The following is a 19,967-nucleotide window of genomic DNA, read 5'->3' on the forward strand; positions in this document are numbered from 1 at the left end:
AGAAATTTGAATAGTGGAGGGTTTATATATAAAGAGAAACTTATGACTGGTCAAATAAATTTAATTAGCATGGTTATCCATCCCAACCGTAAAAATTAATTAAATAAATAAACACGAAACAAACAAAGACGATTCAAATTTATTAGATGTGTTTTTTATTCGATCTGTTTAATGAAAAAGTATTATTTTTTATGTTATTTGAAAAATGAATCGGATTAAATTGTTTTACGGATATAAATATGTAAGATTGTGTCATAAGATAGGTAGAATACAAAAATTAATTTATTGAATTTTTTTTTACCTTAAAAAAATGAAACTTGGATGTTTATAAATAGAAGATAAAATATGATAAGAACTGACCAAATGTTTTGAATGGGTGTGTTATGCTATTAATTAAGGGGAAATTGGAGATTAATCAGTATATATGTACATTTGAATATAATAATTATTATTAATACCAATGTTCAAATTAGGTTGTCAAAAGTCAAAGTTGAAATTTCCTAGCATGATCAATGTCTGACGTTGGCCACTAATAACTATTTTTTATATATTTACCATACCATACATCATATATCTAAGATATCCCTATCCAAAAAAAAAAAAAAAATGTATGGATGCTATTCCTAAAAAATCAACTTAAAAATATAAATTTTAAAAAATTAAATTTTCACAAAAATTCTTGTGAGACAGACATTATCATTTTTGTGTGACAAATCTCCGATCCGACACGACTAATAAAAAATTATTATTTTTATAACAAAAGTATTATTTTTCATTGTTGACATGGATCGGATAGATCTGCTAACAGATATAAATTCGTGAGAACTTCTGAAAAGAGACGCGCTCTTTGTTTTAGAGGTGTCAGGTATTATCTATACTATTTATACTATTTAGACTAACTACCTTGATAATTTAATGAATATACAAAAATACCTCTTATTTCATTCATTAAAAGTTGGTACAACAAAACTACTTTAGTAAATTTGAAAAGTAACTAAATAATTTTCTCATCATAATCAACATCTAAAATATTTTCCTAAAAAAATTAGAAATTTTCAAAACATATTTAATTACGTGAAAAATCTGTGCACGCGAATTATCGTGTGCGTGGTTTGCTAGTTATTTAAATTTTAATGGGGAGAATTTCAGATATATTATTTGAAGATAGATTACCATTTTATTTTTTAAAATATATATCTGATTTCTATAATAGTTATAATGATGTTACTAATTAAAAAAACATGCATTAAACCCCTTAATAATCTTCCCTTGGCTTATATGTTGACATTAATTATCAATTCAATAGGAAACGGAGAAAAAGGACGAATTCGAATTGTCTGATTACTCAATTTGAAATTTAATCGGCTTATAACAAAATCCTAGTTCCAATAATCTACGAGTATGCATCAATTTATACATAATAATTTAGGGTCCCATGCATTAAACGTGAGCTTTCAACTAGCTGGAATTATCTGTTTTTGGACCATTTTTTTTCCTTGATCATGCGAGCAATTAAAATACTATCTTTAATTTTCTGAGAGTATAAGCAGCATAAGGTCTTTATGTCTAAATTCTTTCATGCGCTCTAGATCACAAAACTTAAGATTAATAACGACTTGAAATTTTCGGAAATAATTAATAATAATTATATTCAACAAGCTATATATTAAATATATATTTCAATATAATTAATTAAACTATCATTAAAATATTCAAATTCCATTCGATTAAATGATGAAAACTTTGGTTAAAATATCTACAAAGAGTATATATATATATATATACCAACAATGAAGAAAGAAAATTTTTTCACTCTTCAAGCGAGTATTATTGGTTAACGCTAATTAAAGGGCTTGTAAGATATTTTATTGCTTTATTAATAAATAATTATGTGTACACTTTAAAAAATCTAAGGATATAAATAATTAGAACGGGCTAGAAGGAATAGCAAAGTCATCGGTTTGCTGAGAACAAAATCACAAGATATTTTGATTTCATTTCACAGTTCGAAGCCAACACGGGATATCAAAAAATGTCTCCCATATTTTTGTTTCAAAATTATAAAATAAGACGAATTGTAATTTTTTTTTTCCTGACCATTAAAATCTTTCTAAATAAAAAAAATCATTTCGAGCGTAGAGCGGATCAAGTGGATGGATTTCAGTTTCGGAATCAAAATAATCGAATTTGGAATAATTATTGGACAAAATTGAAATGAAATGAAACTAAAAACAGAGAAAGTAACTATTAGGTGCAAACAATAATTGGAAGTTGACTCCCAAGATGGCGGTCTTTTTGGGAGGGTACACATTTTAATTTGTTTTCGTATTCCTCAGTCTACTTTGAAAATCATGCGTTTGTTCACACAACATGACTTTAATTTGGGTCCTAACTTATTCTTTCTTTTTAAAAAAAAATTGATTCTCAGATAGATAAATGATAACAAATCAGTACCTTAAATAAGTGTTTGTTAGGGAATAAATATATTATAGCTAGCACTGTGGGGATTATTTCAAAGCAACTTTTTGTTTTTTTAAAAAAAAAAATTAAAATAGTGATGATCGGATTGAGTTTTTCACGAAACAAGATAGTGATAAATTTTAAATAGCTTCTTATTAATTGAAAAAAAAGGAAAAAAGATATAATATTTAAAGAGAATATTGTTTTTTTTTTTGGTGTGTTTGTCATTTTGCGATTTCGGTTCTTTATGTTGTCAGATTTTCAGTTGTAGTTCGTTATTTTTGTTTTTTTGGCTATTTTAGTCATTTTTTCGACGTAGCGCAGATGCGGCACTGATCGCGTTAATCGGTGTGAATAAATTTAACTGGCAAGCGTACCAGGTCAAATAATAATATAGTGGACAAAGGTCCAAGTGTCGAACCCACAGGGACTGTAAATATATGATTATCAAAATATATTTATTTCTACTTAATCTAGACTAATGAATAAAGATGATTCAGATTTTTAACTAATAAATAAAATTTCAATTAAAATTAAATAAACTAAAACGGAGCTGAAAAATTTGGATTTAACTCAAATTTGGTAAAAGTTCGATCAAGAACTCACGTAGGTACCAGACAATTCATGTAACAAGCAGCCGATCTAAGACATCAGACTTAATCTTAATTCACGGGAATTTTCCTAATTTGTTCGAAGGACTATTTCTAGAACAATCAAACATATTCAAATATTGATGAACTAATCTTTCGTAATTCTAATCAAACTTGAATGCATGAATAACTGTGAAAATTCAGTTTACACCCAAACCGCATAATGAAACCGAATTTCATTTCTAGTCAGTTTTACACTATGCTGACTATCAAAGTGATCGAATTCCAAACCTCCTCTGTCGACTTGGAATCGATTAACAAGCAAACAAATAACTGACCAAGAAATTTGTAAGACAAATATAAATTCGATAATCAATAAAATCAATCAAGTCTGAAAATCTCAAACAAACAAACGAGTTTTATACATAAATTGTCTGGCCCAATCACGTGGCCTTGATCGAAAGAGAAAACTACTCAATAAATAAATTCATGATCAAACAAGGTTTTTAATCATGAAAAGTAAAAATAAAATAAAATAAAGAATAAGAAATCTTCTCCCAAGCGTGTAGCTTGTAGCCGCCTCTGAAAAACTGGAACTGGAACCCTCCAACTCTTATTCTAATGCTAAAAAATATATTTATAGGTTTCAAATATTAAAAGGATAAAATCCTTCCCGAGCAAGAATTTTCCAAAAATAAAACTCTGGTTCCGCGGCTCGCTCGAGCGAGCATAGGGTCTCGCTCGAGCGAGCACTCTTCTGTCCCAAAAAATTAAAACCACGTCTCGCTCGCTCGAGCGAGCACCACCTCTCGCTCGAGCGAGCATGTTTCTGCCCAAATTCTGAAATTTTTGCGATATGCACGGACCCCGTGCCAGGTCCGTGTCTAGGTCCGTGTATGTGTTCTTTCCTGCGCGCAGTTTTCTTTCAAAAATCATATCTTGATTTTCAGCCGTCGGATTGACCTGAAATTTGGACAGCAGCTTCAAAACATCTTGAACTTCATTTTGAACCGTTGAGATCGGATTTGGATCTTTTTAAAATTAAATATGATTTTCCTACCAAAGCTGCTCCATAATTCACTCTTCACAAATCCATTTTCCTACAAAATTAACCCGAGGAGTGAAATATACACAGATGAACTAAAACACATAAAAACACATAAAAGCAATATGAATGCACATAAAATAGACATAAAAATAACATGAAATAATGCACACAAAATGCACTTATCAACACCCTCATACTTAAACCTTGCTCGCCCTCGAGCAAGACATACCAAAAACAAAATGCAAACACAACATAAGTAAGGACAAGTCATTAATGTGCACAGCCTCTGAGAAGTTCAATCACCAACAAAAAATCACAGACATGCTCTCAAATTTTCATAATACACCTTCGGTTTAACGTGAACGTGTGTGTGTGAAATGTCATTCCAGTTTTATACAACTTAGACCGAATTCGTTTCAAAACTGCTTAGCAACCTATGACAATTTAGTGCAAGTTTCACTTTTCAAGTGTCCACTCCTTCCAACTACCTCTAGACATACCCACCTCCCTTGAGATAATGAATTACACACCTCCGGATTTTGCACCCGGCATTGCTTTAGCCCCAATAATTACCCGCTGACTTAGCTATAACTGGCTAGGATACGAAAAATCATTCTATTTTTTCTTTCTAATCCCCTCGTCTATAGCCCGGATGGAGCATTTATCCCATTAACCCCCATACTTAGCCTTAAATTTAATTTTTTATAGGATTTTAATCCTTTCAAGGCCCGGATGGAATTATATACAAATTTTTTTTCTAGGTGCGCCCAAGATCATAAGTATAAACTAGAGCCTCATCAAAATCCATAGAACACAATCAAGATCCACAAACCACCTATTGTCGTGCAATGGTCAAACAGACAGAAACTTCATCAAATCTTTCGTTACACTCCACTGGTCTAACACAAGTGCTTATAAATATTCACGATTCAACCTATAGTTTCTCATGTCAAGTCAAGAGCAAAATTTTTCAAAAAAAACTTCATCATCATAGGCTACCATGACTCATCATACTCATAACAATGCAAACAACAAAAAACACAAACTGTATGAAAACAAATACGTAACACGACAGATGCAACACAAACACAAAGACAATGCAATCAATGCAATACTAGTCTACCCCCTCATACTTATCCCAAAGCATTGCCCTCAATGCTTCAGAACAATGAACAGAATGCAAACAAACACACAATGCAATGAAAAACAAAAATACAAAGAAAACAAAAATAAGACTCCCCTGGTTTTCGATTCATTCTCTTCCTTCTTGACAGAGTCCTTCGGGACGGTATCAGCATTCTAGAATATCGGCAGGCACGACTAACTGGCATGGGACAAAAAAACAAAACTCAAATAAAAACAAAACAAAAACAAAAATAAAAAACAAAAGCAAAAACACTGGGTTGCCTCCCAGTCAGCGCTAAATTTATAGTCTATAGCCCGACTATACTCCTCTCTTGAGTGGCGAAATTCAAGGTGGTTTATCCACCATCTGTGAAAAACTCGAATCAGTCCTGCACTTGCATGCTACATCATTAAAAATTTTATGCATTGGACCAATTCCTGCAGACAACTGCACTTGCTGACATGCATCACCAACAACATCAAGCATATCAATCAAACGAATAGCAGAACAAGCTTTCAAAATTGGGCTCTCAGTAGCCGACCTAGACATAGTAAAAACTACTTGTTCATCGTTCAGTCTCAACACCAACTCTCCTCTCTCAACATCAATTAGCGCCCTACTAGCAGCAAGAAAAGGACGTCCTAAAATCAGGGAAACCTTTAAATCCTCTGCCATGTTAAGAATAACAAAGTCTACAGGATAAATTAAATTATCTATCTTGACTAGGACATTCTCTACGATCCCTCTCGGATATTTAATAGAACCATCAGCAAATTTGAGAGAAATAGCAGCAGGTTCAATATTTTCTATTCCTAGTTTTCGAGCAATAGAATATGGCATTAAATTTATACTCGATCCTAGATCACACAGCACATTATCAAAAGACAGACTTCCAATATAACAGGGTATAGAAAAACTCTCTGGATCTTGAAATTTTGTTGGAAGCTTCTTTTGCAGCACTGCCGAGCACTCCTCATTCACTGTAACCTGCGTAAGATCAGTCAATTTTTTCTTATTTTTCAGCAAGTCTTTCAAAAACTTTGCATATCTCGGCATCTGAGCTAATGCATCTGCAAAAGAAATGTTAATATGCAGTTTCTTGAAAATTTCAAGAAACTTTTTAAATTGAGAATCAAACAGCAGTTGCTTAGCTCTATGGGGGAAATTTAAAGTAAATAAATCAACATTTTCATTAACTTCAAATTTTGAAGTCTTACCTTTCTTACCTGTCGTCGAGGATTTTTCTGCACGCACCTCCTCTTTTTCTTCATCAATTTTTGGCCCTTCCATAACCTTCTCTTCTTCTGGTTGCTTCTCAGACTGTTCAGATTGTGATCTCGTCACTACCATAATTGCATTCACGCCTTTGGGATTTGGTTCAGTGTTACTCGGCAGAACTCCAACAGGACGAGTTGACAATTGAGAAGCGATTTGACCCATCTGACTTTCCAACCTCTGCATCATAGCTTCTTGATTTTGTAAGCGAGCCTCAGTACCCGCCACATATTTCATCATTATTTCCTCGAAGCTCGGCTTATTTTCCTCTTGCTTGGGCTGCCAGTTCTGATTATAATTGTTGTTGTAGGAGTTGTACGGCTGTCGTCCTTGATTTTCTGTAAAGTTAGCCGTTTAAAATTCAAACAACTTTTGCTCATCTTGCAGATTCCCTTGAACTGGCGCTGTTTTCATGAGTGCGACTTGGTGTGTGAGAGCGTCTATCTTTGCATTCAGAGCCATTAGAGCATCGACCTCTAGAACTCCGGATTTCTTTTCTTTCTTCACATCTGGCCACCCAATATTGCTCTCTGCCATATTACCGATGAACTCCCAGGCAGTTGCCGGCGTTTTCCTGAACAAGCATCCATTAGCAGCAGCATCCAGCATAGATCGAACCAACTGATCGGCTCCATTATAGAATGTTTGGGTCTGCTGGCTTTGAGTAAGATTATGCTGAGGACATGTCCTCAACATCTTTTTGAACCTGGTCCACGCCGCATGTAGAGATTCTCCCTCCTTTTGCTTGAAAGATATAATATCTGAGAACAACTTCGACATCTTAGTAGGAGGGAAATACTTGTTTAGAAAAGTCTGAACAAGTTGGTTCCATGTAGAGATGGAACCCGCAGGTAAATCATCTAACCACTCAACAGCTTCACCTTGAAGAGAGAATGGGAATAACCGCGGTCGCACTGCATCAGATGTTACCCCATTAACTTTGAACGTGTCGTAGATCGACAGAAAACGCTCCAGATGAACGTAGGGGTCTTCAACAGATGTGCCCCCAAATCTAGCTTGCAATTGTATTAGCTGAATAGTAGAGGGTTTCAGCTCAAAATTGTTCGCCTCAACAGCGGGGCGAACGATGCTAGATCCATAGCCTTCAGTTGGCGGCCTAATAATATCCCAAACAGTACGGTTGTCCGCCATCTCTACTAGCACCTGCACCTGAAAGTTACAAAGAAAAGAGAGGAATTCAGAATCTTAAAAAAAAAACAGTCTAATCTCAACCGAAATAAAAATTGTGATATCAACACAGTCCCCGGCAACGGCGCCAAAAATTTGACCGCGTTAATCGGTGTGAATAAATTCAACTGGCAAGCGTACCAGGTCAAGTAATAATATAGTGGACAAAGGTCCAAGTGTCGAACCCACAGGGACTGTAAATATATGATTACCAAAATATATTTATTTATACTTAATCTAGACTAATGAATAAAGATGATTCAGATTTTTAACTAATAAATAAAATTTCAATTAAAATTAAATAAACTAAAACGGAGCTGGAAAATTTGGATTTAACTCAAATTTGGTAAAAGTTCGATCAAGGACTCACGTAGGTACCAGACAATTCATGTAACAAGCAGCCGATCTAAGACATCAGACTTAATCTTAATTCACGGGAATTTTCCTAATTTGTTCGAAGGACTATTTCTAGAACAATCAAACCTATTCAATATTGATGAACTAATATTTCGTAATTCTAATCAAACTTGAATGCATGAATAACTGTGAAAATTCAGTTTACACCCAAACCGCATAATGAAATCGAATTCTATTTCTAATCAGTTTTACACTATGCTGACTATCAAAGTGATCGAATTCGAAACCTCCTCTGTCGACTTGGAATCGATTAACAAGCAAACAAATAACTGGCCAAGAAATTTGTAAGACAAATATAAATTCGATAATTAATAAAATCAATCAAGTCTGAAAACCTCAAACAAACAAACGAGTTTTATACATAAATTGTCTGGTCCAATCACGTGGCCTTGATCGAAAGAGAAAACTATTCAATAAATAAATTCATGATCAAACAAGGTTTTTAATCATGAAAAGTAAAAATAAAATAAAAGAAAGAATAAGAAATCTTCTCCCAAGCGTGTAGCTTGTAGCCGCCTCTGAAAAACTGGAACTGGAACCCTCCAACTCTTATTCTGATGCTAAAAAATATATTTATAGGTCCCAAATATTAAAAAGATAAAATCCTTTCCGAGCAAGAATTTTCCAAAAATAAAACTCTGGTTCCGCGGCTCGCTCGAGCGAGCACTCTTCTGTCCCGAAAAATTAAAATCACGTCTCGCTCGCTCGAGCGAGCACCACCTCTCGCTCGAGCGAGCATGTTTCTGCCCAAATTCTGAAATTTTCGCGATATGCACGGACCCCGTGCCAGGTCCGTGTCTAGGTCCATGTATGTGTTCTTTCCCGCGCGCAGTTTTCTTGCAAAAATCATATCTCGAGTTTCAGCCGTCGGATTGACCTGAAATTTGGACAGCAGCTTCAAAACATCTTGAATTCATTCTGAACGGTGAAGATCGGATTTGGATCTGTAACACCCGATATTTTTAATACGTAAATTTGCATGCATAATTAGGAAATTTATTTATTTAAAATTTTAGATTTATGGGTTAAATAATTATGTGAAATTATTTGTGCATGTTTTAAGTTATTTTTAAGCATTTAACCCATAATTAGTGATTTTTCATGATTTATGGAAATTTAATTATTTTATCGCGTAGACGGGATCGTGGACGGACGAGATGACAACTTTCTATCCAATTTATTTCATGAGCATTTTTAGAGCCCAAAAATATTATTTTGAGTTTTATTTCCTCAAAATTATCAGTATTTAATTTTATATAATTTTAGGAGTCCATTTTTATCCAAATTTAGCCAAAATAATAACTTTTTACTATCTTTAAAATTCCCTTAATTATATATTTCGGGATTTTATTAAAGTTATCAGATTTTAAATATTATTTAGAGTTTTTAAGTTATATATATTGTATATTTAAATCCCTTATTAATATTTTAATTACCCTATATTCTAATTAAATCAAAAACAAATTTTCTACCCTACATTAAAACCCTCAGCCGCCACCCCACCATCTCCATCATCTTCTTCATCGGCCATCACCCTGTAGGACTCCATAGCCACGTTTTTGAAGCTCCAAGCCAAGTTGTCGTCGCCCCGTCGTCCCGGAATCATTCCACGCGCCTTCTTCTCTTCAACCTACGGTGCAAGGCATGATTTTTTTCCCTACTTTTTGTACTATATCAGATATTATGGTGTGTGTATTGTGTATGCATCGAAATTTCAAAGTTTTCAGAAAAAGGGTTCGTTTTATGATTGAAGGCGCACGGTTCTTGTTGTGTTTGGTTGTTCATGCTCATGTTTTCCTCCATGGTTGCGTCTAGGCTGCTGGTCAGGGTTCCTAGGCGGTATGGGGGTGGCCTGGACTTGAATTGCTCGAGTGGTTCGAGCCAAACGAGCCCAGGAAACCACAATGTTCAGACGGGTTCCATGGGAGACGCAGATTAGGGTTCACGGGAAGGAGGGTTCGGCTAAGGGTTTTAGGGTGCATGGGGCTGGGTTAGGGGCCAGGTTCGAACCGCCCAGACGTGGGCTACGTCTGGGCGGTGGAGCTCCGGCCAGGGGCGGCCGGCAGCAGCCAAGGAGTGGCTGCTGCTCGCGGCCGAGAAGAAACAAGGGAGGGGCGACGGGTTTAGGGTTTTCAGGGCGGGTCCGGGTCGAATAATGGGTCCGGGTCGGGTCTGGAAGTAAGTGGGTTAAGTTAGTTATGTCCGAGTCCGGGTTAAGTTAGTCGGGCTCGGGTATTTTATTTTTAAGTTAATTATTAAGTTTAAGTGTTTAATGAGCCTAATTAAATTCCAAAATTTAATTGGGCTCCATTTAAATTCTTTTGGGTTGAATTTATTTGTTATGGGGCTTATTTAAATTTAATTAAGTTAGTCCAATGATTTTTATGGGCTTGGGGGCCCATGGAAATTATTGGGCCAGTCTTTGGGCTTTTGGGCCCATTGGGCAAGAATAAAGTGTTATTGGGCCAGGAAATTTTATTGGGCTTAGGAATGTGTTAATGGGCTTAAGTATGTTAATGAGCCAGTCTCAGTGTTAATGGGCCAGAATTTAAGAAATTGGGCTTGAGTGTTAGGGCCAGCAGTTCAGTACAACCCATGAGAAATTGCATGTGTCCTGAATATATATTTAATTATTTTTATGCATGGAAGTTATTTTTAATATTTATATGTTAGTATGAAATTAAATTAAATATATATGAAGGACACACATTTCATTTAAGTACATGCATTCATGAAATAATTTTTATGCATGATTTAATGTTTAAGGTTGAGCAAAAGAAAATAATTTTATGTTGGAAGTTGAAGTAGTGTGACAATTTAAGGGGGATTTGTCCCCATATGTGAACTATTGAAGGGCAGTTTACTGCCAATTTAAGAGGTGATTCGTCACCGCCACGTACGTTGGTTTACCACGCTGATCAGTATTTAATGTATGTATGGTTACACTATGGAGACGACCTTTCGATGTTAGAAAATACTTTGCTCAACAATGCTTATGTATTATTATGATATTCAAGTTTAATTTAAGTTTATGTTATGTTCATGATAATTTTTAAGCATGCTCATGCATGTATATGTTATGTATTAGTATTAAAGTGATTTAAATTATTTTAAACCCTTGTTATGTTAGCATGTTGGGCCTCTAGGCTCACTACACTGATATGGTGCAGGTGAGTACGTAGAGGAGGATGTAGTACCCACCGGCGGCGAGGACCTATGAGCGGACAAGCAGTAACCCCGTGACCAGTGTCTAAGTCTACGTCATGTTTTGAATATTTTTTATCGTGTTATACATTTTTATTTATTTTCAGTGGTGGGTATTATTACTCATTTTAATTAAATATTTTCAGTGCATGCAAATTTTATTTATTTTGCTTATGTTAGTATTTTATTAAATGTTTGACTCAGATATTTAATTTATTAAAGGTTGCATTTTTATTTAAGTTATTTATTTTTAAATCTATTTATTCTGTGCTTATATGTATGGGCATGTATGTACATATTTTTTTCTTAGTAAGTATAAAAAAAAAATTTCCGCATATTTATTTATATTTAGAGAGTTAGGGTCGTTTCAGGATCTCTCTAAAATTAAATATGATTTTTCTACCAAAGCTGCTCCATAATTCACTCTTCACAAATCCATTTTCCTACAAAATTAACCCGAGGAGTGAAATACACACAGATGAACTAAAATACATAAAAACACATAAAAGCAATATGAATGCACATAAAATAGACATAAAAATAACATAAAATAATGCACACAAAATGCACTTATCAGGCAACAATGCAACGTTGACGTGTATAGTACACATAAGCGTTTTGGACCCAAAAAAAAGACTAAAACTGACCAAAAAAAATCGGAACATACTGCACTAAAATTAAAATCTGAAACATAGAGGACCAAAATCACAAGTGATAAAATTATCGGATCAAAATTACAATTTTTTCTATTTTAAATTTGCATAACTCATGGACCCAAAAATGTGGTTTCTAGGCATGTGTCTCTTATTGTCTATTTAGAAATAAATAATAATAATAATAATAATAATAATAATAATAATAATAATAATTTCATTTTTACTATTGTATATAAATATTTAAACCACTTCTGATTTTTTTTAGATACTCCAAAAACTAGCCAGAACTTCTTGGTCCCTTTATTCTTGACCAAGCTTGCATCATCCCCCACAGGTCTCTTGGTCTTGGATTAGTGATATACCAAAGTCCAAGGCAATCTTTTATAAAGTGAACAAAAATAGAAAATAACTGCAACTGGAAGCTTAGTAAAATAGTGTTAGGAAAAATTTCTAGAAATCAATTCTCAACTTTTTTTTCACAAAATTTTGGTCCTGGATTAGTGATATACCAAAGTCCCAAGGCAATCTTTTATAAAGTGAACAAAAATAGAAAATAACTGCAACTGGAAGCTTAGTAAGGTAGTGTTTGGGAGAGCTTCTAGGAATTACTTCTCAGCTTTTCTTATTTTGTGAAAGAAAAACTGAGAATTGATTTCTTGAAGCTCTACCAAACACTAATTAAATATATGAAAAGAATCCAAGTTTTCTAAAATGAAAAAAAAAAAACATTTGTTTCAAAAAAATATTATGAAAAACACATGGATATTTTATAAACCATAAAAATATGTTTTTGATTGCGCATGGAAGAGGATAGGACTAGTAAGCGGAAAGGTGAGACCGTTAGGCTACAAATTAAACCCGTTTCTATCTAACCATATATATGGTAAAAGACGTTACTTGTTTTTTTTTTAATAAAATTTTAATGAGATAAATTTAAGTTATTTGAACCCGCACGTGCACACAATACTAGTTAATATCAAAATAGTAAATTTAAAAAAAAAAAAAAAACATAGTAAAGACATTAAAAAAATAATAAAAACATACTAAAAGACATGAAAATAATGGGAGTTCTGTTAATTAAAGATTCTTCGATTCTCTAGACTCTTTTGTACATGTATATGTTACGTAAAAGTAAGTTGTTTCTCTTAATGATAATCCAATTATGAATTAAGATAAGCCCAAGCCTCAATTTGTGTACTCTCCAATTAAACAAAACAACCTTTTGACTTCATGGGAATACATACATTTAATTAAATTCAAACAACATATCTAGATTAATTAATCAGGAAATAATTTGATTTCGTTTTTTTTTTTGTTGAAAAAAAGTAACTATATACACATTTATATTTATATTTTTTCCCGAATAATGACCATATATAACAAGAGAAAAGTATAATATCGATAAACGGATTCAAAACATAATGACATAATATATATGGATAACATGAGTAGTCAACTTGTACCCATATCACGCTTATTAAAGTCCACTATCGAATCGTTTTCTTGGGCTAATTGTGACACTGCAAAAATATTTTATTTATATATAAAGTTGACTGAAACATTTCGCAGTTTGTAACTCCACACAGCATGGGAACAAGTGTTCATTTTATCGGGCGTGCGTAAGCTACGTACCGTGAAGAATTCAAGTTGCTAAAATGGTCAATTTACTAATGCTAGCTTTGATTATTCTGGAACTTTGATTTTGAAGTCGACATGATCCGGAGACGTTCACATCGGAAACTCGAAGGTTAAACTGCATTTGCTTGAATTAACATGTCGACTTTGTAGATTTCAAATCTATGGATCCCAACGCGATAAATCTATTTGCAGATGTTGAAGTTCATGTAGCAAATTAAACTAACTTTTATCCACCTCTCTCTTCTGACATGGAATACAATTAATCTTCCAATGTTATCATTTATAGGTATTTACGTTGTAATCTCTTTTATAATTTTTCTAATTATTAGTCATAATAATTTTATAAACTCAAAACCATAGATAATATAATTACAAGGAAATTTATTCATTTTTTTGAGAATTTATTAAGAGAGTGATATAATCGTATATGAGATATGGTAGTTATTTTATTTTTTATTCTTTTAATATGGTAGTGTTCTTAATAGTCGATACATAACATTTAACAATATAAGCATAAATAAATAAATAAATAAATAATAGATACAAAACTCACATTTAACACAACGTTAATTTTTCAAAATAAAGGAGAACATACATCTGTTTTTCTTTTTTTTTTTTAACTCAGAATTCCGAAATTGTAGTATAAAGTTTTGCTGTTCTTTTCTGGACCGTTACTCGTTTTTTTATTCCAGTATATACTCTAAATTTTTCTTCCATGACGCCATTGGTTCAATTCAATTGGTCTAAACAATGATTCAAAAAATTCCAGCCCAATTTGGTTTTGGGCCTAAAGTTTGTCCTTTGATGAATAATATTTTGAGTACTAGCATGTTGCATCACTGGCATCCATCATGTGCAATAGAGCATCCCAAGGGGCTTGCAAGGGGCTTCTTCCTCGCCCTTGGCCACGGTCCGGGTCCGGGTTCGGGTCGATCCGGGTCCGGGTTGGCATTTAGCCAACGCCGGTTCCGGTCCGGGTCGGTGAACTGGCGGTTTCGGTCCGGGTCCGGGTTCGGTTAACCGCCGGTTCAGGGTCCAGGCTAAACCGTGCCATTTTTTAAACATCTTAATATCTTATGACTTAATATTACAAATCTATTACATTTTATTCTACTTCACTCGCATTTCCTCCCGTCGTAGTTCTGGATGTTCCTTCGGTATCATCTTGGTCTTCTTCATCACTTTGAATAGGTTGTGTTCGAGTAGCGGCTTTTGACTAATCATTGAGCAAACATTGGGCTTCCAAGTTTTTCGGCCTTAAGCTAGAACGTCTCTCGTGCAATGTATTTCCTCCAATACTTAAATGCTTGCTCCACTGCAACTGTTGAAACCGGACAAGCTAGAATTTATTTTGCCATTATAGCCAAAATTGGATATATTTGTGTTTTTTGCGACCACCATCTCAAAATGTCGAAGTTTTCCTCATCTGTATCACTAAAATCAAAAGTAGTGGTAAAATAATTCTCAAGTTCCTGACTGGAACTTGAGGATCCTCGTGGACGTTTCGTCCGTTCCCTTAATAAAAGTTGTGCTTTAGTAAGTTTAGAAGAAACATTACTAGTTGCAGTGGATTGTGTTTCATATGAAACAATTTGTCCATCATATTTGATGTTATATCATTATAAATATCAAGTAAATGAGTTTTAATATTAAACAAAATCAATGAGATAGAAGGAATCGTTTCCGCAATAGGCTCCAAAGATTCATAATATAATGTTAACATATCGCTTAAGCCATCTAATTTAAGTCTAGGATCTAAAACAAAAGCACATAAAAAAATTTCAGGAATGAGCAAAAAATATTTTTTCCATTTTGCTTTCATGAAGAGAATACATTGAGATAAAGCACTGTCATTAGAATTAACATGTTCATGAAAAATACAAGCAATGTTGCAACAATGTGTTAAAACTAAATGTGAAGTAGGATAATAAACACCGGATAATTGGTCACTAGCATCATTAAAAACTTTTAAAATTTCACAAATACTAGTGCATATGTTCCATTGATTTGAAAACAAATAAATATCACGAGCTTGAACAAATTGATGAAAAAATGTACATAATAAATCTTTATATTCAAAAGAGGATAATAATAATTTATATGTTGAATTCCAACGAGTTGGAACATCTCGTGCAAATCGCTTAGGCTTCATACCATTTACTCTACAAAATTTTCTCCATTGTTTCATAACTTGAGGATGCGTCCATAAATAATGAATAGCGTTCCTAATTGGTTGAATATGTATGCCTAAATTTTTTAGTCCATCTTGAACACACAAATTTAAAATATGACATGTGCATCTAATATGAAAAAATTTGTCATCTAGTGATGGTTTACATATTTCAATAAGCTCACTAATACTAGAAGTATTTGCACTAGCATTATCAAAAGACATTGAAAAAACTTTGGTAGTTAGACCATATTCTTCTAAAATAACAAATATAAGTTGCGAAATATTTTGTGTCGTGTGTGATTCGTTGAAACATCTATATGCAAGCAACCTTTTTTGAATGTTCCAACTATTATCAATCCAATTACATGTAATACCCATATATAAACAACTTTGCCAATGATCACTCCAAATATCGGAACACAAAGAAACTTTATTATTCAAACTATAAAATTCCTTAATTAATTCTTTTTTTTTTATCAACGAATAACTTTTTCATTGTGCGTTTGAGACTATTTCTTGGAATACGTCTAATAAAAGGATTTGCACTTGTAGAAAGCCAATTTTCAAAAGATAATTTATCGCTAAAACTAAAAGAAAGTTGTTCAACCGCACAAAATTTAGCCGTTTCTTCTCTAAATCTAGCTTCGTTATATTTAAATAGTTGAGATTCATTACCCGATTGAGAAGAGAATGCCGAAATTTGAGTTTGACCACGATCAATACCAATTTCCACCGGATGATTTTTCTCGATATGCCGCGTCAAAGTTCCATAACCACCTCTTTGTTTAAATTTGTAATATTTTGAACAATATTTGCATTTGGCTTGCAAATCACCGGAGGGAAGAGTCACCTTGTCGAAGTGTTTGGTGAAGATATCGGATGTCGGGCGAGGCACCGCTCGAGTTTGTCTTTGAGAGGCCGCCGGATCGTTCATACTTTCTTGACTTGCATGATGACGTGGTGGTGGTGGTGGTTGTTCAACTTCTTGTTTTTGTTGCGCCTCTTGTCGAATTTCTTGAATTTCATCATCGGAATATTCAAGATCAAATCCATTGACATTGAATTGAGGATACTCGACCTCGGATGGTATGATGCTCTTTTTCTTTCCTTTTCCTTTGTCACCCCTATGACTTGATCCCGCTTCGGACATTTGTAATTGTATAAATATGAAAATAAATCAACAATTGACAATAAACCAATAATCGAAACTTGATATTTTTTATAATTCAAGAAATTAAAAGGAATTGAGAATAGAGAGAATGAAGAGAGAATTGTGTAAACAAAATGAAAGGAGATTGGGGGTATTTATAGATAAAATCATAAAAAGTAGGTTTTTTTAAAAAAAAAAAAAATTAGCCGGTTGACCCGGCGGGTCGAGCGGGTCGACCCACCGGGTCGGGCGGGTCGACAACGGCCACAAGATCGTGGTCGTTGAATGATCCAACGGCCACTTGCTAATGGCCGTTGGATCTGGGCGCCCTGATGGGCGCCACGTGTCCAACCCGCCGGGTTGGACGGTTTCAACCCGGCGGGTCGGACCCATCGGGTTGCCGGTTTTCCTAAGGGAAAACCGGGACCGGACCGCCTAGTGGCAGGTCCGATTCTGGTTTCGGGTTGGGCCCGTTGACCCGGTTAACCGGCCAGTTGACCACGGGCCGATTTCGGGCCCAACCCGGCCCTTGGCCAGGTCTACCTCCAAGAGTGAATTAAGCTCACTTTTTTATTATTTTTTTAAAAAAATTAAAATAAATAATGTTTGACATTATCTGACCATTGGATCATCTCTACCATTATTTTAAATTTAAAAAAAATTTTTAAAAATAAATTTTAAAAAATCAAAAAAATTAATAATAAATAATAATATTATATAAAAAAGCCCAACAGAGAAATTTTTCAATCCATCAAATTTTTCTACAAATACACTTATTTCTTTGTCATTTTACGCACATTCTCCAATTTGTTTACATAATCTCACACACGATTTTCAATATTTTTCATGGCATGCATGAGTTCTTCATCATCAGATGATATAATTATGTTACTCGATCCGATGATGGACGAATTTCTCTTCCTAACAACACATTCACGAACCCAGGAATTAATAATCAACGTCTATGTGTCTCAATCTGGGGAGTCAAGTCGCGTACGTAGCTATAAACGAAAAGCAAAAAATTGAGAACGTGTTGTTGGAGCTCAAAGATTTTTAAAGATTGTTTCGCCTAAAATCCTATCTACAGCGAGCGTGATTTTCAAAGGTGATTTCGAATGAAGAGATTTTTGTTTTTTAGAATCGTGGAAGCTCTACAAACCAATGTGTCTTACTTTTTCCAACGGAGGGACGCAATCAGTAAACTCGGGTTATAATCGCTACAGAAGGTTACAGTTGTGGTTTGAATGCTTTCGTATGATGTTGCAGGCGATGATGTTGACGAATATTTGAGGATATGCACATTGACATTGTTGGAGACTTGGAGTGTTTGAAAACATTTTCAGGGGTGTATGATATATTTTTTGAGCAATATCTGAGGCAACCAACACTTGAGTACGTTGCTCGGCTAAATGTTGAAAATGCTGAAAAGAGATTTCCCGAGATGCTTGGAAGCATTGGACTTTGAAAAATTATCTGGTAGCTTGGGCAGAATAATATCAAAGTGGACATAAAAAAATAACATTCTATTTTACTACAAACGATTGCATCGAAAGATTTATGGATTTGTCATACATATTTTGGTGTACCAAGATGCAACAACGACATCAACATAATGAAGAGGTCCAACTTGTTTTTAAATATTGCAAAGGGAGAAGCCCCTTCAATGCAGTTTGAGGTGAACGAAAATGAGTACAACATGAGTAATCTCTCGTCGACGGTGTTTATCCATCTCGAGCTGCCTTTTTGAAAACTATCTCTCGACCCCTATCGCAAAAACATAATATTTTTGTACGATATAAAGAGGGGGTGATAAAAGATGTTGAGCGAGCTGAGGTGTACTCCAAGCACGCTGGTATAGAGTGAAAGGTTCAGGTCGCATGTGGGATCCAATTTATTTAGATAATGAAAACATGCATCTTTCTACATAACATGATTGTGGAGAACGAAAAGGAGGATATATTCAAAGATCATAAATTTTCAGCTAGAGGTGATGAATATATGCGATCAAATGTTGTCCTTTCAAGAGATCATATCGTAGATTTCAACCTTTCTGGAGAGACTGGTCGACATTCGAAACCAAGAATTGCACCACATACTTCAAAAGGACCTGATCAAACATATTGGAATTTGCATGAGGACGAATAGTTGGACTCGTCTATTTTTTTAATCATGTGTCAGTTTTAATTTATGTATCTTTTTTTTAAAATTTGTGTGTTTTTTTATTTTAGAATATTATGTTATATTTTTAAAATTATGTTTAATTTTTAAATTTCTTTGTGTATTTTTAATTTGTTATATCTATATGCATTTTTATTATGTTTTAAAAAAATTATTTAATAAAATAAAAAAATAATATTTCAACATCATCACTACAAGAACACCACACCACTGTAAAAATATAAAATGAAATTATCAACGCAGATATCATCATGCAATCAAGTTATCAACTACACTACATCAACGTACTCACGTTGTTGATGAACATACACTTAAGTTTTAATATGGCTATTTTATTGGTTACGATATTTTTATTAATGTCACAAAACTGAATATAATGAGTGAGTAATTATTTATGGCCTAATAATCAAGATTGTTTTCAATTAATCAAACTTCTATATAGTTCCATTTTACTTCAAAACAATTGACTATCTATTGATTTTGACATTGCACTCCAACGATGGATATCAAAACAAAATGTACTTGAACGGTTTTCCCTCGTAGATAACAAACACATCACTTGCAATAGATCAGTCTCGTGATAACGAAATTTTATATTATGAAAATTTCATATGACAACGAAAATATTATACATTTTTTTTATTCTACCATGCATAATCTCACAAATCACCTTGAACTTCATTGATCTACAGTTAGTGTCTCATTAATGAAATTAAAAGAGGGTTATTTTAACTAAAATTGTGAGAAAAACAAGTTTAATTAAAAAAAGTATGTGAATGCTATTTGATATTAAAAAATGAAATCCTTTATCAAAATTGTAGTAAAAGATTGAAGATACTGGGACTAGTGGTGACAGAACTAACT

This window comes from Henckelia pumila, chromosome 2, assembly GCF_033568475.1.
Source record: "Henckelia pumila isolate YLH828 chromosome 2, ASM3356847v2, whole genome shotgun sequence".
NCBI classification, from domain to species: Eukaryota; Viridiplantae; Streptophyta; class Magnoliopsida; order Lamiales; family Gesneriaceae; genus Henckelia; species Henckelia pumila.